At 36.5% G+C, this 21,103-nt stretch overlaps 1 long non-coding RNA gene across 1 annotated transcript in view; it reads right to left on the bottom strand.

Annotated features, from left to right (window-relative positions):
• Positions 1-164: 164 nt before the first annotated feature.
• LOC308198425 overlaps positions 165-21,103 on the bottom strand; it is a 112,030-nt gene continuing 91,091 nt past the window's right edge. The window contains exon 3 of the long non-coding RNA XR_013953897.1: positions 165-731. This is a non-coding gene — a long non-coding RNA (uncharacterized lncRNA). The remainder of the gene's footprint in view (positions 732-21,103) is intronic.

Here is a 21,103-nt window from a genome sequence, read left to right as displayed (position 1 = left end):
CCTTCATTAGCCTGTTCCCTGGTCAGAAGCAAAGATTGACAGCTACTTTTCCTACAGCTGCTGATGATTAGGACAAGTTTTTCAGTCTCAGAGTTTCCCTAATATATATAGATTAGGGCACATAATTCTAATATAATTTTAACAAGAATAAATGAATTATATACTGGAATATGCAATTATACTTTAATGTAAGTATATTAAATTATAAAAGAGAGTAATTATAATATAAGCATATTATAACATTATACAGTGAGCTACACATGCCAGAGATGGTAATGAATATTTACTTTGCATGTGAATGAAAACTGATATAATATTCAGCTATCTGATTAATGCTAAAATTCTTTCTGTTCTCCTCCCATTAAAAGTAAAAAAATAAATAACACAGAATGAATTGATATATAACTATTGATAATACATGTACTACATGGAACAATATACAGTACAACAACATGAACATTTAACTTTTCTAATGACCTCAGTGTGGTCACGACTCTACCCAGATTGCTCAGAAAGTAACTCAGCTAAAGATGACCCTTAGTGAAAGAGATGAGAGTCATCCCACTGGAATACAGTAGGTACAAAGTATTTCTTCTTGTAATCCAGTGTTACTCATTTGGCAGCCAATAAACCAGATCTCATCCATGGTACAATTTGCCCCTATCTTTTCTGGGCAGTACGTTTGTGCTTGAAACTGGTTAAAGATGTCCAAATATCTGTTTCCATGAGCTCTAGTGAAAAAAATAGAAAGAGATTTGTTGTTGCTGTTATCTTCAGTGTCAATATCTGATTGACATCTGTAATGTACAGGACTGATGAATGCTGTCCTGTCACACAAGGTTCTTACCTTGTGATAAGTGAAATTTGGAGTGCATTTTACAACAATGAACTAACTATACATGATTTTCAAATGGGTCTTTGAATGCCCTTAAGGTTAGTTAGAAGTTTCACAAGTGGAATTTGTGAATTTTATTTCCAACGAAATTATAGAAGTGAAAAAATGTTTGCCTTATACTGACAACACCAAAAAAAAAATCTTTACAGTATCTGAAGGAAATTGTCAGTACAAGTAGCTTTCAGCAATGAGCAAAAGACAACTGTCAGTGAAGTGGCTAAATTTTATAGCCATTCTTACTGATGAGTTCTTGAAGTATTAAAGACATTGATTTAGAAATGGAAGCAGTGGACAAGAATCTGCTAGAAAGCGGGAAATAGGGCACAACCGTGAAAATCAATGCAGTTGGCAAAGAGAGGGACAAAAATATGGAAACATGCAATCACCTTTAAAGTGGAAATGAAAGGAAACATGAAATAGGGCTCCCCAACAGAAGTACCTAACAAGGCAACTTTGCCTGGAATGAATGAAAAATGAAAAGGAAAGCAGAAACTTCTTAATTTCTACAGGGACAAGCACAACGATAAAATTATCTTATGACAACATTTGTCTGATATCCAGGTTAAACCATTTTCTGTCGACTGAGCAACTATTTTAGACTTGCCACTGTTAAAAGGCAACTGTAGACATTTTTAGGAGTGAATATAGACATGGTACACTTGTCTCTGTGATTGTCACTGGCATGACAGCAGAGGAAGTTGAGTCTTGTGCTGTGCTGCCTGCAAAAACCTCTGCAAACAGCTCCATTTTAAATCACAGGTAAGAAGTATTGCACTATGCATGGAGACATAGAGACAGCTCTCATGTCTGAAAGCAGTCCAGGGTTAGTCAATATGTGATTTTAGTGGAGAAAGTGTTGCACTAAGAAACAGTATTTCAGGATTTCAAGTTAGCCATAAAACTCTTATATACCCCGCTAGGGTAGGATACCTGACCACACAGCCACACTTATCAAAACTTGTTTGTGCATCTTATTAATGATTCTTATCCCATCCCTACCTGAAGAACAGGTAGGCCATGAACATATTTTTGCCTGGTGATAGTGCTAGAAGAAAATGCACCACCACCATTGCCCCTAGCAAAACAAATCATAAAATGTATCCTAACAAACATTGCTTTGAACTTCAGTATAAATTGTCATGCGTTTCAGATAGACACTTTTTTTCTTTGCAAAACAAATGTTTTATGTCATAATTCAAAATTACCATAAAATATCTAATGAAAATAAAGATTATCTCAAGCCATAAGATTCAAAAACTAATCACGGTCATTAGCATTATATAACAGTATAACAGTATGAGAGAATAAGATTATAGTTTCCTCTAAAACCAGAAGATATCCACATATTTCAAAAATGTGCATACAATACACTATCTTCAACTTACAGTTGGACTTCTATCCCATTGCTAGACAACATTTTGCATTATAAATTATATCAAATAATAATAATAATAATAAAGTAAAATCCATATATGCAAAGTACACTAAATCTGATTGCACTTCTGTGTTTCAGCTGATTCTGTCTAGGATCTCAGACCATGACCACACACCAACTCCTTTTTCTCACTGTCTCTTTCCTCTTGTGAAACAACAGAAAGCAAGGGCCCATGAGCTCCTGTTACTTAAAAATAATCTTTTCCTTCATTGCCTTTTTATCCTGCCTTCCTCTTTTCCCTACAGCTTGAGGGGGATCAAATTTTGCCATTTGACTTGCATGTTCTCCTTGGGGAAGAGCACAGAAGCCAAGAACTGCATGTAGCATAGTTAATGTTAGACACAGCCACAGAAGTTCCTCTGTGCAGAATGGCAAAAAAAATGTGACAATGATTATGTCTGTTGTACCTAGCACAAACCTTTTTACAACATCATTTGGCTGAATTTTGGCCAGCAGTGCTAGGTTTTCATTTTATTGTGCCAAATGTAATGTTGGAGTGCATGTGCCATCTTTAGGCATTTTAACATGCTGGATGAACACCCGAGTGCCCTAAGATCTAAGCATTTAATCAGAGCTATCATTCTGCTGTTACGGATGCTACCTGGAATGCTGTAGACAGGGAAAGTGCAGGAAGGGGCCGTAATATGTACTGTTTATTAAAATAAAAAGCCAAAATAAGGCTAAAGGTATGTTTAATCATTGAAATGAGAATCTCATAGTGAGACACTTTTAGAATTTATTCTAAATTATATATTAATTTACGTTTTCTGCTATATGCTACTACTCTGGCCTGGATTGCTACTTGGACTGGGTACACACCAACCTGTACATGTAGAAGCCTGACCTTGCTGCTTATTTATTCTCTACTTCCTCACATAATAGTAGGAGTTCTTCAAACCTCATCCCTTTAAAGCACTGGACAGGAGGATCAGGACTGTGTGAAATGTGTTTAAATTTTGTCTTTTGCCAAAAAAAAAAAAAGCTACTCCCATATTGGACAAATATAAAAGCACAAAGGACATTACTGTTCAGGTGGAGCACTTCATCAAGCTTTAGAACTGAAATATGGTTTAATCTAAAAATATCTGGGGATGGACTAGGTTATTGGCTGGTGTAAATCAGCATATTGCCCTGTTTTCTTCTGAAGCTGACAGCCTGTCCATACCCTTTATAAATATTGTTGCAGAGAACATTCAGTAAGAATAAGATTCAGAGTTTACCATTTAGCTTTTCTCATAGCTCAAGTGAGAGTCTCAGCTATCTGCAAGTCTGCCTACGCCCTTGTGTTTGAAGGTGCCAGATCCAAATCTAATCCAATCAACCCATCTTTGACAATTACTGGGTAGGGATTTAGTAGGACATTTCTCATTATGCCAATCTAGTATTTCAGTACACTATACCCCTAGTGACTAGATGTCTTTTCATCCTCCTTTATCTCTCTCTAGTATTTCTTCTGTCTAAAGCCTTCAAATCGTATTAGCCGGCTGTTATATTTATTAGGCATCCTCAATACATTAAAACATTGTTCCCTGTGAAATGTGCTGTTAAGTATTACCTTGGTTAGCAATTTAATTTAATAGGATAGTGACAACACATTGACATTGTTCAGGTTTCTGACCTAATGATTTATGAGACAAGTTACATTTGCAGACACATTGATTTTGGTAACTGCAATGAACAAAAGTGAAGAACAATTTCACTTTATTTATTTATTTATACATCTTTTTTTCCTCATCTCCCAGTATTACTCTATTCATAGAATGGCCTCTTTTAAAGCTCTCTGGCAGTTTGAAAGAGGTTTTGGGTCATGGCATTACTTTTTGAAAGATGCTTAAATCTTTTGTACACTTGAGAACTTCTGTGCATCCCAACAAGTGCCAATTAATGTGTTCCACATCACTGGGTCTTAGAAGTGATATGATAAAACGCACTGACTGTAGTAATCCAATTTAAATGACGGTGATAACTTTGTGCCTTGATGCTTAGATGAAATAAGGAGGACAAGCGATACAGCAATCCCATCACAAACAGAGTGCTTTCCTGCATCAGCTGGTGAGTGCGGCTGGCCAGAGCTGGCCCTGTTCACTCAGATGAATACTACTGGGAGCATCTGAGCAGAAATCAGGATCCTTCACTGCTCATAGGAGAAATGCTCTGCCATGTCACTGTTAGCCACACTAGTCTCACCAGGTAAATCAGGTACGGTGATCAGAATGGAGAGGAGTGAGGAAATGTTGTGGGAGGTAACCTTCTGCAAACAGGACAAGAGATGTTAAGAATTGCCCTACTTTTTTCCGCCATCCATACCCAAGTGGCTGTGTGGAACAAAGAATACAAACTTTGTGACAAGGGAGGGAATGCACAAATATTTGCCATCAAAAATACGCTGGCATTTATGAGATGCATGAGGACTGAGAGTGGAGATGGTGCCTGTGATAGGGCTGCAGCCAACACCCAGAGTTTTCTGCAGATGAGAAGCAACCAGTGAGCAACAACCCTCAGATGTAGATCAGGCAGCAAACAACTCACCTGACTGTCACTCAGTAAGGGCTGACACAGGGAATGCACACTGTATGGCCTGAGAGAGGGGGCCCGCACTCCCATACCGGTCCCCACCAGCAGGAATCATGAAGGACAAACTGGGAGTTAATCGAGTGTTTTCCTCTAGTGATGTGTAACTAAATTTACCCACAGCTAGAAACTGTGCAGGAGTCAATCAAGGTTCACATAGTAAAGCCAAATAACAAACATCTCCTTCCTTCCTTTACTCCAGGTTGAGTGAGAAAAGCCATGTGCTGGTTAGACAGACTGCCAGACTAAAGCTAAATCCATGACAGACTCATGGATTACACCATACTAGGTAATACCACAACATGGCAGTATCTATCTGAAATCTAGAAGGTCTCTTGTTCTATCAAAATGTATCCCAGTTTAAATCTTCATGATCGATCCATGTTTTCCAGACTGATGGAATCTCTTCACCTCTTCCTCTCCCTACTTCTGTCCTCATCCTGACACCCCCAAGCATGCGACCAAAGCAAGTAACGTTCATTTGCTGTTAGCAGCTCTGCTCCGTTACTCAGTTCAACTTGCTCCACTTTATGTCATACTACCTCACATTTATATCCTTTTCACATCTATTTTAAGCTATGCTCTTTTTCTCATTAAATATCTTTTCTAGCTTTAGTATGATTTGGGTATACTAAGTCCATGACAGCATTTCAATAGAATCTTAAATACAACTTTGCCTACTTTGTAAACTCCATCATATTTCTTGCACCCTTGTCCTTTTCCTTTCTTCTGATGTTCTCTAGTTAAATAACATTCTTCTAAAATGTGAAAAAATGTGTGTTTTTCTTTTTTCAATAGCGTGTCTTTCTATGCATTTATAAAATAGCAGCATCTTTCTTACACAATATTAAGAGGATTTCTACCTGTCTCAGTACTGCATGAATGAAAACTAGCAGAGTTGGTTCTACAAAAGTCCTAATGAGAGGCAGAATACAATAGGTGACACCCAGTAAGTGTCATACTGTGTCCCATCATTTGAGCTAGCCCAGCTCATTCGAGCTATGAGTAGTTTGTGCTGTAAGCAAGCAGTGCTACACTATCCTTTGTAGGCATATCATAAAAGACACTTAATACCAATGTGTGAGACATAGGATTAATGATGGAGGAGATTTAAGAGAGAAATGAAACTAAGTAGTGGTAAGAAAAAAAATGGCAGACAATGCCAGGAAGGCCTTTTGAATTCACTACTCTACTAGAGAAAAATTTCTTGTTAATACCACAAAAAGTCTAATAGTAACAACAGCAGAGAATAATTGAGAATCCTTTTCTGTACAAATATAGGACCTTATCACCAATCTTGCAGAGCCATCAATTTCCAACATCACCAATGTGAATTTTACATTGGGTTTATAAGCTAATATTCTGTTGGTTAAAGAATAATATTTTAAGCAAAATGTACCTTTTTATTGCATGAGGTTAATACTTTCATCCCTCTTCTACCATTAAATTAGGTTTTACAATAAAATAATTATTAGGTTTCTGTGAAGTTATTGATGGATTGAAATGTATGTGGCTCTGTGATACACATGTCTCTGTGAATGTGACTACCCACATTTGAAGAGATCTGCAGAGATCACCAGTGTTAAACACTGCTATTCAGTTAAGATCGTTTCAGCCAAAATAATAGAATTTAAATCAATTTTTTTGAATGCTATATTAATTATAAATGAACAAAAGTAGTTGTTTAGCAAGTTTATCTGCTTCCAGCTCTATCAAATGCCACTACCTCTCACTGGTGTGAGTGCTGTGAGATCAGCACGCTGGTACCCTGCCACAGACTCTTTGTGTGACCCTGAATATCTCACTTACAAACAGATCTAATTAGGTGCTTAAATATTAAGTGCTGCAATCCAGAACCCAGATGGAGTCACTGAAGACCCCAGAGAGGAGGAGAAACTGTTCCAAGCAGGAACTAAGCAGACAACAGCCAAAAGCTGCTGTAGCCTGATTTAATGCAGCATGGGGTACTGGGCTACTCCTTGGGCAGGAGTCGAATCCTAGACCAGGATTTGATTCCCTCTTCTGCTCTGGAGCCCTTAAACTCTGATCCTCTTAAACTAGCAGACTATATAGGTGAAGTTGTTTTTCTTCTGTCCTGTCAATCAAAAATAAATAAAATTAAATAATTAAAAAAAAAGTAAAATAAAAAGTTTCACTAGGTCAGAATAGGGAAAAACAACCAGTAGGAGCCATATTTCCGTAGCCTTTGATACTCTGTCTCACCTCCACAAAACTGATTTAAGAACTTCACTATGGAAGCAACCTCTTTTACATGCTCTTCCTCAAATCCTGAAAGTCTTGTCCTGAAAGTACTCATTTGTACACTGGCACAGATTCTGTAAATACCCTTGCAGAATTGTGAAAGGATAAGAATAATGAGAAGAAGAAAAAAATAAATAAATAAAAAGATTACCATAAAAAAAAGAATATATTTGAAATACAACTCAAGAAGAAAAATTTTACAGAAAATCCCATATTTGCCAAGACAGAACATATGCACAGTTTTTATTCCAAGGGACAAAAGTTTCCACTGTGTTTATGCAGAAAATATATCAAATGTATTTGCAGAGAAACAACCAGAAGCTCTCATCCACTACTATAGTTAAAGGGGGGGGGGAGCAGACGGTGTGGGAACTGTGTATCCCTTACAAGTGTCTCTCAAGGCTAGGCACAATTCTTAAATGTTTGTTGCCTTCCTAGTACTATGACTATATCTGCAGTGAAAGCAATAAGCTTAGTCAAACATACGGAAAATTAGAAATCGGAACATTTTCAATTATGGTTATTTCACTCTGAAATCGTTTACTCACTTTAGGAAAACCTTTCCAATTTTCAGACTTGTCAGTTCTATTGAAAGTCTCCCAGTATCCTAGGAAAAAAATCCTGTAATTACTGCTTCATTGAAAGGCATCACAACTGTAAAGCATCACAAACATCACAGGAGTCTTCTCATTTACCTTCATTAGTTTTCGTATCATAAAAGGCTGGAAGATGCTCACAAAAAATAGAGAAGCTAAAAGGTATGACGAAATGTATGCATATAGAATCAACAGGGTAGCTGAAATTAGTTTTGGGAAGAAGTTACTTTTCTTTTACTATAACTGATTAAAGCCAACTTAATGACTATTTTAAGATTTCCTAAGCTAACACCACTTCAACTCCTTGCTGGAATTTTGCATTCCAGTAAAGAACTCATATTTGTTTTGCTTTTGAAATTATGGATTTCTTCAGAGGCTCTGGGATACTATCATATACAGACACTGTATTGCAGGTATTCCCTTACAGAAATAGCATTGAATCTTATGCCACACCTACTCATTGATTTATTGTTTAGAGAACTTCTAATTACAGTAACACTGAGTTCACACTAAACTTAAGAACTGCTACACCAAATTTAAGATTTGCTCGTTACTAGTACTGTTATTTGTTTGTGGCTTTTTTTTGTTTTGTTTTGGATACTAATGTGCAAGCTGCCCACATCAAAAGAAATGGTAGGCCTACATGCATAGTGAAAAGAACTGCTGCTAGAAAGAGACATTACCTTCACACGTCTGTAAAATGCCTATGTTTTATTCCCATTGTCAACAATGTAACTAAACAAAGAACCATACCATTTAATACATGACAGATAAAGGATTTCCACAAGATCACTCATGGCATCTTCAAGAGATTTGGCAAGAAAAGCCAGATCTTAGTTTCTGCCTAGTGTTATAGTGACAAAATAACTTTTCTAGAGCCTACCAAATCTGATAAGAAGTCTTCTGGCCACTCTGTGAGCCTTCAGAAGAAGGTTAGTCCATATCATTGTGAATTTCTACATTGTTATTTTCTGTTTAAGAGTCTTATAAAAGTATATTAACTAAGTGTACGACATCTCTTTCCACAACCCATCAAGCACATCATTTGCAACAGCCTAGGAAAGTCTTACACATCAAGAACATGCCATAACTTTTTTTCAAAAAGCGTACAAATGTTTACCTTCAGTTTTAAGATGAAATCTGTGTACTGGACATGATCTATCCAACCTATCTGGAATTGATTTTTATTGAAACACTCTAGAAAAACAATACTCAAAATCTCCTCTAACAAGACCTATTTTTTTAAGTTTGAAGAAAAAAATTGGTCCAGGGTATCACATTAGGATATATTTTAAGCAGTTAGGTTTGGATCAGATTTGGATTTAGATCAAACATATACTCAAGAAATCAAAGAACTATAAGTTTTGTTTGTTGATATTTTTTTTCCTGAGAAAAATGTACGTAGAGAAACTCATCTAGAATCCGATCCCCAACTGGCAAGCACCACTGGCTAATAAAATTACTGTACAGAAACTGTAACATCAATGACTGTGTTTTTGAAAAAGGGGCAAAATATAATTACAGAACACATTTCTCTTAGAAGTCTGGTCTAGTCCAGTGACAAAGTGAAAGCAAAGGAAGGTGCAAAACAAACTAATTACATATCAGTTATTCTAAAATGGAAATAATTAACTTCTGCAGGCAGTGCAAAGTAATTGAAAGACTTGTTTTTTTCTCAGAATTACTTGGAAATGAAGATGACTTCCTACCTAACCACATTTTGTTCTTAAACCATGTGTAAAATTGTAATATTAGATAAAAAGTAACCAACAAGAAATCACAATTGGTTCACCTGCATTTTAGGCCCATTCTAGGCAGAGTGGAATTAATCAGTACACTGAATTTACGATACTACAGTGAACACAGCTCAGTAGTAATTGATCCAACAGCAGGTGTGTGTAAAATCTAAATACAGGTTTAATAAATTAGACTAGCTTGCTAATTTTTACTTTGGATTTTCATTTATAATCATAATATTTCAAACATGCATCACTATGTATCTTGAAAAGACAATTTTTGGGCTATCAACTTCTGCAAAAGTAAATCTGCTTGGCACAGTACAGAATGCTTCCATTTGTTATTAGTGAAATAAATATACACTCATGAAATTAAGATAAATTTACTGTGTCACTTTTGCAGAGCAAAACATAGCATATTCCCATGGCTTCATTCATGGAACAGGCCATGCCCAGTTTCTGCTTGGGGAGGGAAACACCAGCTTGGGCAGAAAGGAGATGGGGAGGAAGCCAGGCAGCACGTAGAAAAGCCAACTTCATCCAATGAGTCTAGTAATGCCACACTTCCTATTTGCTTAATGGAAAGAGACAAGTTTCTCTAGAGAGCAATTCAGATCAGGAGCCTAATGTAGTTGTTTTGTCTCCTATCTCTCCCCAGTTACTACAGAAGGTGTCTAAACACATTAGTTTTAGTAGAGTAGAGTTACCCCCACCAGCGGCTAATCGACTAAGACATGTGTTGAGACTAATTAAGAGCTTGATTTTCCTTTATTTCTAGGGCATCAGAAAGCTCCAGCATATCCAGATAACCCAAAGTTCCTGTTAGGCACATTTAAATTATGACACTAATTTAAGACATTTTAAACTCAGAGCTAGTGGTGGGCTGTTGGGGGCACTGCAGAAATCTGCTGCACTGCCAATATCCTTCCAGTGTCAGAGAAAAGGCTCAGAGACCAGTTGGCAGAATAGATGCACAAGCAGTAAGTTCCTAAAACCAGCAAGGTGACTTACTTCTACATCATAATGCCATTTGCACTCAACCGCAGACAGTCTGGCGTCTAGAGACCCAAGCACAAAAAAAAATCACTCTTGTTCCGTTAGGGATATACCTATTGGTAAATGCCAGTAAGCAGACAAAACAGCTGACTGCCATGTTTAAGTTCAATTCTGTTTGCCTAAATTATTGACTATAGTTTGTATAGCAAGTATGAAAATATGACCCACAAAGCTGGATTTGAACTATTCAAAGTATGTGAAAACTATATATTCTTATGGCACTTGTATCTGAAATCAGACATTAGCTTCTGAGTACAGCAAGGAAAAGAAGCTGTGTTGAGAGAAATACTGAAAAATCATTGGCAATGGCCCTGCCTGCCAGATCTAGCCCTGGGGTCACTTCATAACCCAAGAGGGCTAGCAAAGTGCAAGCTTGGGGAATTGCAGGAATAGTGCAAATGTGGTAGAAACGTTGCTCTGTGGGATGGACAGTAATTTCCTGTTAGTGACAAATAACTCTAGACACCAGTGGTACTCCAATAGCTTCAATCATCTAAGCATCGTTAGTTTAAAACTGATCTTTGTCAGGAAGTGTGGATCAACTGGGATATTCAGGAAGTCTAAGCAGGAAAACTGACAACAGTTGAAATACATCAAAAAAAATTTTTGAAAAACAATCTATACCAAGTAAAACTGTATCTTCAACTGCAATAAATCACTGGAATTAGAAAAGTGGAAAAATTCCATTCTTTAACACTTTTTGTTCTGAATTTTCAGAATTATTCATGAAAAGTATCCAGTATCTGATAGAACAGAATGCATCCTTAACTAGAAAGATAACTGATGACATGGAACTGCTGCTGAGACAAATTCGTCTAAAAGTCTAGAAACAATATTCTTCCATGTTTTCATTGCAGTAATGTATTTGGTTTTGTATCATTTGCTGACAACAAATGGATATAATCCCATCTGTTCTATATGCCTTCTAGTGATGAATTACCAGCTGTCAGATGGGTTCTTGTTATTTCAGGGCAAACTTAAAAGTGTTTTTAATTTCATTTCAAAAAAATATCAAATACCTACATATTTAGCTTCCATAATAATCCCTCTGACTCCACCTGAAAGAGTGGTCTGAAAGCATTTATATTCCTGAACACAAATAAAACAACCTACATGTAGTTGATAAGTTACATTTAATATGGCTAATTAGCAATACCTGTTAAACCTCATTTACGGTTCAACAGTTTACACTGAGACTTCAGATATTCAGAAGAGATTCCTCAAACAGAAGGGTTGAAGAAGCGTGTCCATTTTCTCACCACAGCAACTGCCTGGCACAATTTCTCAGTCCTATTAGAGTGACATCAAAGCTGCTCGGGGAGCCTGGAAGGATTGTGCGCTATCAGTGTTGTTTACTGAGAGATGTATTACAAACTACTGCAGTGTGCCCTCTGACACCCAAGGAACACAGGATTTTTCAGCCAGAAACACTGTTGCATTGCAATTGATAATTCTGTGTCTTTCAGCCAAGGTATAACCTCATGGTATTGCTAAGGAACAAAGAGAATTGTATTGCCTTATTCTTCCTTTTGTTTAGTTCTTGCTCTTTTATTGTAATGCCAAAAGGGTACTGGACTTCAGATGCCAGCAAGGTTGGCATTTCATAAAGGACATTCAATCAGTCAACAAGGAACTTCTGCAGTTTTTAAATTATTATTCTTTGTCCCAGTTCATCTGTTGCTTCTTTGGTTCTTTGATATCGTTGAAGAATGGCCAGATTATGCAGCACCGATTGCAAAATAGAAGTGCAAAACAGAAATCACAAAACAGGGTCTCCCATAACATAGCAGGCTGATCTAAAAGCTTTTTGCCCAGTGACCTTGGAACAAATCCTTACCTCAGAGCAACCACTCAATAGCATGGTAGATGTCTGTGTCTGTCATTTCATTAAGGCACGACATGGTCCAGCACACCAGGATTTCTGTGAGCAACTGTAGGTTTTGACAAGTTTCAGAAGAAAGGTCCAGTGTCTCCCACCAGGAAGGCAATATTTACTAAAATACCTAGGTACCCCACTCTCCTAAGTGAATCCAGAAAATGTGGTATTTCACTGCATTATAGCAGCTGATAAAAGCCAATGAATGAAGAAGATGGGAATGTCTGGAAAACCTCAGGTAGGTCAGGCTCATTCTCCATTTTGTGCATATTTCTTGCCTTTCATAAACACTGCATTTATCCTTGACTTAAAACTAGATCTATACCTTTGCAGAGCAAATTTTTTCAACAGGTGTCAAGGGACTGAAGTAGAATTTGCATTTTGTTACACTCAGCTTTCACTCCTCCAAGCACCCACGCACTGGGGAACCTGGCACCCAAGCAAATCAGCAGCGTTTCTTACTCAGGGGTCTTGAATCCACCACTAAGAAAGCCTCTCTTCATTTTGGGAGAAAACAACTGACATGAGACAGGAGTCCTTGTCTCTGCTTGCAGAAAGGAGTTTCAGCAGCATGCCAGGAGTAAAACCTGCCTTTTCCCTTCCAGTCCTTGCTGACAACTGCAGTCCTTGGTGATAACTGCTCAAATGCTGTGGGATCCTCACTCTTACCTCTCACAAGAAAGCAGTAAAACAATTTTATATCAAAGAGGTAAACAAATACCATAATGATAAGTACATAACTTCCTTTATAAAGGGTGCATAAAAGGCAAATTAAGCCTGCTGTTTGGTATGATGGTTATTACATACATGTCTTTCTGAGTATTTTAGGTGCTTAAAAGCCTCTTATTATTAGAGTGATGCATACTCTTTTATGAATGTATCCTCAGAAGACCTTGATAGTAAGGGTAATGTTATTGCCTCCTTTTTTAACATTTGTGGGTATTAAACACAAGATGTATATTAGGCATAAAATAGATGAACTCGGGACCTTCACATGGGATTATCCCATAATAACAACAAGAAAAAAAACAGAAGTCCAGATTTTTCAGTCCACAAGAACTTTTTGAGGAAAGGTCAATAAAATTACATTTGCTTAAGTTTAGAAAGAGCATATTGATTATATATATGAGTTCCCTAAATTTAAGGAAGGTTGAAGTACTAGATGAGACTGCCTAAATCCTAGAGTCTTTCAAGGGGAGATTAAAACACCATTTGGCCTAGGAAGATTTAGATTAAGTTGTTTTTACTTTTGTGGAAACAGGATGGATTTACTGACCTCTGGAGGTGCTTACTGACATAAGCTGAAAGTCCCTCTGGGCCTTCAGAGTGATTTAAGTCCAGATCTACGTGACATAACTCATTAAGGATGATCTCAGTGGAAACTGAACACATCCCAGCGCCATCCTTTTAAAGTCAGTACAGCCTGCTATGGTAGTCACTGGGATGAGTTAATCCAGGCTCATCTCATGCAGTCTTCTATCATTCAACAAACTCAAAGATTTACACCACTGCTGTTGGTAGGCAATGTGCACAGAAAATGTAATCAGGCTATACGGCATATATTTAATAAAATAATAAAATAAAAAATAAAAATAATAAAATAAAAATAAAAAAATAAAAATAAAAATAAAATAAACAGCTGATGCATTAGCTTATTTTAACATTAGGAAATATTCCTTTTAGATATAGTCCAACTCAGAATGTTGAGCAGCTGCAGATACAACTAAATTCTCCTGGAGTTATTATAAATTCACTGCATCTCAAAATTAGGCATTTATCTGTCTGGCTACTGTGGCGATTGTTACTATTAAAAGAGAGTACAGAAGAGATAAATAAAAAACACATTGATGCCCTTGATCATTCACTTATTTCTTTCCTGTACCACCCTATTCTATTGGTAAGAAAAAATAAAATATATCTATTCATAATAGCATATTATTTAATTAGCTTTTCAAGACAACACTAGGCAACACACCAGATGCTAATGAAATTCTGGAAGTCCATTATGTAATGAAGCACATATGTACCAACATATTTTGATTTCAAATTGGTTTAGAGATTACAGAGAGAAATTGGAAGCTACAACGCTGAGATGCAGTCTCAATACTGCATGCAGACATGCAATAAGGAAAGGAAGACAACTGATGGTATTGGGAGTATAATTAACAGTTTAAATAAAATATTATTATCAACAATTAAAACCAAAACCAATCAGTATATTCATCAGATTAAAACAACTATGACAGCTGGCAGCACTACTGATAAATTCCTTAAAGATAAAAAAAAAAACCAGCACCAAGTCAGAAATCATTGGTATCCTGAAGGTAGCCTAGAAAAGACAAAAAAAAAGAGTAAAAGATGTGTAATTTGATAAAAACTGAGTGAAGATCTGCAAACAGGGAATCACGATCAAAGGATTAGGCCAGGAATATTATCTATTTAAAATCCTTTAAAGTTACCAGTGTGAATTTCTAAGTCTCTATTTCTGCCTAAATGTAAAATCTCTCTCCAAGGACCCAGTTCAAAGCCAGTCAAAGTCACTGAGAGCTGTAAATTTTGGATTAGGCCTTTATGGTCATCCTGAGGATGTCTATAATTACCGTCATTGCATCACCCTTTTGGAGGGAAAGCAAAACCAGCACATGGTGTCCCACTCTCATGCGTGCCCAGGGCCCAGAGCTGGGAATTGAACCAGACTATGGCTTGTCCCAAGGAGTCCCCTGGCTGCTGAACCTGCGGGCAGAAAATGAAGCCTTCTCTCCTCCCCCTGCACATGCTCAGAAAACTCCAAATTGGTGCTTCCGGTCATATTAAATAGAGAAAACCAAAGAACAAATTTTCTGATGACCTCACTGCATGTCAAGTAGTGCTACATTGCAGGAGTGGCGTGAATTTTCACGTGCCTTTGAATTGCTGTTGTGCTGAAGCATCACATACACAGCAGTCAGACGTCTCCAGTAGTTGGGAGCAGTCACATAGCTATTTCAAGATTGCTGGTGATAGATTTACACAGCGAAAGCAGTGTAAAAAAAAAAAACAATATATATATATGTATATATATATAAAGAGTTCTACCCAAACAAAATGGAAATTGAAGCAATTAAGAATTAGTTTTTGAATATCCAATCCTCTAACCATTGGGACATCATTTTACAAGAGATTTTTGTTACATTATTGTGGCAGTATACAGCTATGTTAATATCCCTTTACCTTATCATAGTCAGGAACGTCTCTTTAGTCTTAAACGTAAATTAAAAAAATAAATAAATAAATAAAAGCAAAAATATACAATATCTAACCATATTTTACAGGAATCCTCCATAGCATTCCACCTGATCTCCATGATATTACTTCACCTAGCGCAGTAAATATTTTTAAGGACTGAAATAATGCAGCAATTCTAACAACTGAATTGATGCTCAGCAGCACAATTATTGTTTCTCTCTATTTGGAAACATTCAGTTTCAAACTCTTTGAAGTAACCCGAAAAAGAAACTGCTGCAGAAGCTCAATCCATGACCACTGTCAAAAATGTTATTGCTCACAATAAGATTACTGCAGTGACTGGGACAATTCCCACTTTTTTACAGAATGCTTAATAGTTGTTACGCATATTACCTAATAAAACATGCATTTTTTCAAGCATGGGTGGAACATAAAAATTCATGTAAGAGCTTTATGTGAAGGTGAATGAGCATAAAAATGAGCAAAATGAATGAGATACAGTTTTATTAACATAATGAAATCTAAACCCAGCAAATTCTCCCTCATTTTAAAATTAGCAGTTAGATCTATGTTATTATTATGTGGTTCTCCTTCTTCCTTTGCCCTCAATGTATTGATTTTTCTTTTCTGCTAATGAACTAGGCACTTTGACAAATGTAAACATGCCAGTATCCAGTAATTTCAATATATGAGCGTACTAGGAAGTATTTACAGAGGTATTCCACAGTAGTCACAAAATGCTTATTTTACTAGTCATCATCAATGCCCACTACATAAATGTATATAATTGTTCAAGTGTTCCATAAGGCATTGTTCCCTGGTCGAAGAACTTGGACAAATTGTTTGACTTATGCTGTGCTCACATCCTCAGCATGCATTGGAGATGTGCCAGAGGAATAAAGTACTCAGCAGATGTTAATTGTGCACTAGACCACACTGCATGACTCTGCATTGTACATGATTTTAAATATTCCAATTACTCAAAGATACGAGGGCAGACTTTTCAGACAGACTTCTACACCTTAAAATTCTTTTTGGAAATGTGCAAGGAAAACAAAGTTAAGAGCTTCTGTAAAAGACACAAGGAATTAAGACGTTTTCATGAGTTTCCCCAAATTTTACATATTATGCTAACAGAAAGAGAAATTCAGCAAAATACAAGTAAAGAAGTTTTGGGAGGGAAGATATATAAGGACTAGCAACAACTGAAAAAGCCTGGAATAAACAAAGAGCAGAGAAAGCTTTACAATCAGCATCTCCACTGAACTAATTCAGGAGCATAAAGTGGGGGAAAATTAGAAATCTGTGGATTCAAAGACCCACAGTAGAGTTTGTGTATTTGAATTCTAAATCCAGGTTTGTAAATTTCTCCACACTAGACCTGTTAAAATACCAGGCCTAGAATACCAAAGACATAAGTCCAGATCTGTATTTTGCATCAAGATATCACCTCATCTCACAGCTTTTTTTGTTTGTTTTGTTTTAGAAAGTTTAGGTAAAAGCTGTCTGATTTCCATTTTCCTTCCTCCCACATGCAATGATCATCTTGTCCAAGGTGCCAGTGCTTTGGATATTTTTTTAAAGAAACTTTTCATTCCATGGTTATACAGGGTATGCATAACAGGACCCTGCTCTTACTTTGGGTACCATTTTGATTTCTTGCCGATATTCTCCTTTAAGAACTCCTCCTGTATTTGGTCATTAGGTAAGCATCAAATTAAGAAGGGAGACATTTTCCAGAGTTGTTCATTTCATGAGAAGATGAATTAAGCGTCTTCCAGTAACTGCTACCAAAATATAATTAGATAGGTTTACAAAACATACTCCTATATATATATTTTTTCCTCTAACGAAAATCATAATTTAAAGGAGATCTCAATGTGTAAATTTTAAGCAGAATCAAAGGAGTTCATCAACACATAAGTCTTTTATTGTCTGACAAGCATGAAAATTTCCTCTAAGTAGAGACTGATTTGATGCCAGCTTGCTGCAATTAGAAAGTAATTAGCATTCTTTTAAAGTGAGGACCAGAAGAATGGCCGGAGGTTGACATTCAATTCAGTGAATAAGCAAGAAAAATGGTGTCTCCTCCTCTTGTGTAGGTGCCGATAGAATTTGGAAATCTCTGGCTGTACTGTAATTCAACTACCTCTAAGGCCAAGCCCAAGAAGTACAAAACAGAGACCTTTTTAATTAGTGAACACATCATACCTTGACTCCTATAAAGAAGTCTGCTAGTAGGTTTTCCTTATTATTTAACACGTCTTCAGCACCTTTTAAGATGAAGATGTTGCCCCTACTAGCTTATTGACTAAAATAACTCAGCTGTCTTATGCGCCAAGGATGGTAACATTACACAGAAGACAAGTTCAAAGACGTCATATCTTTTAAGTTCTACTCTAATGCTTTTTTCAGCTTTTTGCAGCTCTTTTTCATTTCAGTCTCTGTTCAAAGTTGTGCAACAGCATAACTTGAACAAGTGGCAAAAGACTACTTCCCCTTCATAAAATGACAAGAATCTTTAAAAACAGCCTACTGAAGTAGTTCTTACTGAAAAGCAAACCTTAAATTTCATCATGAGCTAGCACTGCATCTGACTGTAGTAAATGCAGATCTAAATCACCCATTCCTTTTGTTTTCTTAAATAGCATATCATTAGGAAGCTTACTGGAAGGTAAAGTTACTGAAAATGTAGAAACATTTGAAGTCATCATGAAAAGCTGCTCCATGATGGAAACAATGAAAAATGCAAACCAGTGATCTGTCATGCTTTTTTTTTTTGAAAGTTTTATATTTTTACGCCTAAACCAGGAAAGGCTGTAGAGACGAGAAGACAAAAGGTTTCTGATTCTGCACTAAAAAAGTAGTTACTTTTTCTCTCATCATTATCTTTCAACAACCGTTTCCTGGAACATAGGGATAAAGAGAGTGAATTATAGTACACAGGGTAAAAGAAAACTAAATACAGGTCAGGATTAAGGAAAAACATGCACAGTTTTCTTTTTCTTTTACTTGCCTATAAATATTAAATTTACCAATAGTGGCACCAGTAAACACTCTTTCACTGGAAGTAGACATGTGAACCAATTGATGACCTGACTTTTGACACCACCAGCTGGAATAGGACTAACCACTATAACATGCTCATCATTAATGGCTCTGAATTGCTAGTAAAATAGAAAGAAATATATATTAAAAATAATAATAAATCACAAAAAGCGGAAATGAAGAAAGAACCAGAAATAAAGTTGAAGAGAAAAGGAGCCAATTAATTTCTCAATTAGGAAAAAAAAAACATAATAGAGGATTAAATTTAATTTTCTTTCTATTTAGAACTTCATTATTCTTCAATTTTATGCAGTTATGTGGAAATTAAATCATGGTGGAGATGGTGTATAAGTCTACTTTAACGCTCACCGGCAGCCACAATAGGCTGTAACCAAAGCTGTAATTATACATGGTTTCTTGGCAGAGTTGTACAAGTTTCAGTTTCTCGGCTTTAATGACTGAAAGTAGAAAAAACTTTAGATATTAGAAAGACACCTCTCCTTTACCAAAGACTATTTCACTTGAAAACAAACAAATAAACAAAAAAACAGACCTCACCAGAAGTGAAAGCTTTAACAAGTCCTGTGCCAGGAATACATTTACTCTTACAGACTGAATGAACAATAACTGATCTGAATATAAATATGACTTCTAATGTGGCTTTCCTTATTGAAACCCCAGCAAAAATCAAAACAGCAAACATGACAGCCCAAAAGCCCTTCAATTATATAGTCTGACAAGACCCAAAAACAGAATAAAATCTCATTGAGGGGAGAGGGAGAGAGAATTTAGTAGGGTACTCAGAAAAGAAAGAAGAAGAAAAAAAAAGTACGTATAGGAAAAAAAAACTATACTATTCTTTTGGAAAACATAATTCAAGGAAGGTGATAAAGGCTTCTATCACCACTGATAGAAGCAAAAATAATTAACAGCCATGCTTGACACTACAGTTATAAGTAACAAATCCTTAGTACAGACAGACTTTTGAGAACCATGCATGGATCACAAAGAGAAGCAGAAAAGTAATCTAAAAAATGAAAGAAATGAGCCAGCACATAAAGAGGAAATCAGTGTTACACCCTTAGGTTGCTCCTAGAACTTGGACAGCTGTGGTAGAGCTCTGGACAGAGCACAGGACACTGTGCCTAACAAAATTAAGAAAAATAAATCACTGGTTGTTGATTTTTTCATGTGATACTCCCTTGTTATTTTTATTTTACCTAAAAGCACTGTTCCTAAAGTCACATAAAGATGAGATTTCTGGCCAAAAATTCGGCCAGGGTTTGTACCTATGCTGAAGTTAATGACTTCGCCCTTCAAGGGTAACAAGCAATTCAGTAAACAATTACATGTAACCATAAAACAAATTAATGCTAAACCTTTAGCTATCCCTCACTGTTGTGGTGACATAATGCAACCTCAAAAGTTCCCCACACAAATACTCTCTGGTTCTGGTAGAAAACAGGGCCATCAAAAATGGATAGAAGGAGAAGAATGCAAAGAGCTCTCTAGTTTTGTAATGAAATTGTGGATCAAAATTGTGGTGAGGCTATACACACCTCAAATACTGTGTTCAGTTTTAGGCTCCTCACTACAAGAAAGACATTGAGGTGCTGAAACATGTCCAAAGAAGAGCAAAAAAGCTGGTGAAGGGTCTAGAGAACAAGTCTGATAAGAAGCAGTTGAGGGTCTGGGGCTATTTATCCTAGAGAAAAGGAGGCTCCAGGGAGACCTCATTGCTCTCTACAACTACATCAAAGGAGGCTGTAGCAGGGTGGGAGTCAGTCACTTCTCCCAAGTAATGGGACAAGAGGAAATGGCCTCAAGTTGCACCAGGGGAGGTTTACATTAGATATTAGGGGACAAAAAAAATCTTCACTGAAAGGATTGTGGAGCATTGGAACAGGTTGCCATAGGAAGTGTTTGAGTCACCATTCCTGGAGTTATCTAAAAGAAGCATAAATGTGGTGTTTAGGGACATGGTTTAGTGGTAGACCTGGCAGTGACTGGTTAATAGTTGGACTTGATAATCTTAGAATTTTTTCCAACCTAAATAATTATATGATTCTGTGAAAATTTGGGGATTAACATGTTTAAGAAGAAAGATATATTTGTATTTATATGGATAAATGATTATTGGAGCATACTACCATAGAAAAAGTATGAATTTATCTTGTCTTGCCGGCTTCAGATCAAGACTAGAGACCTATTCAGAAGATATACAGGTTTAACATAAACAAGTTTAATGTAAGACGAAATTCCATGATCTGTATGACACAATGCCAGAGTAAATGATTGAATGTCCCAGTTTTAAAAGCCATGGGTCCCTAATAAGAATCATTTTTGAAGCAATGAGAAGATGGAAATGTATAAATTTTCTACACTGATGAATGTTAAAGTGTC

This window comes from Anser brachyrhynchus (genome assembly GCF_964034855.1).
Source record: "Anser brachyrhynchus genome assembly, chromosome: 7".
NCBI lineage: Eukaryota > Metazoa > Chordata > Aves > Anseriformes > Anatidae > Anser > Anser brachyrhynchus.
This window is presented reverse-complemented; position numbering and strand designations above follow the sequence as displayed.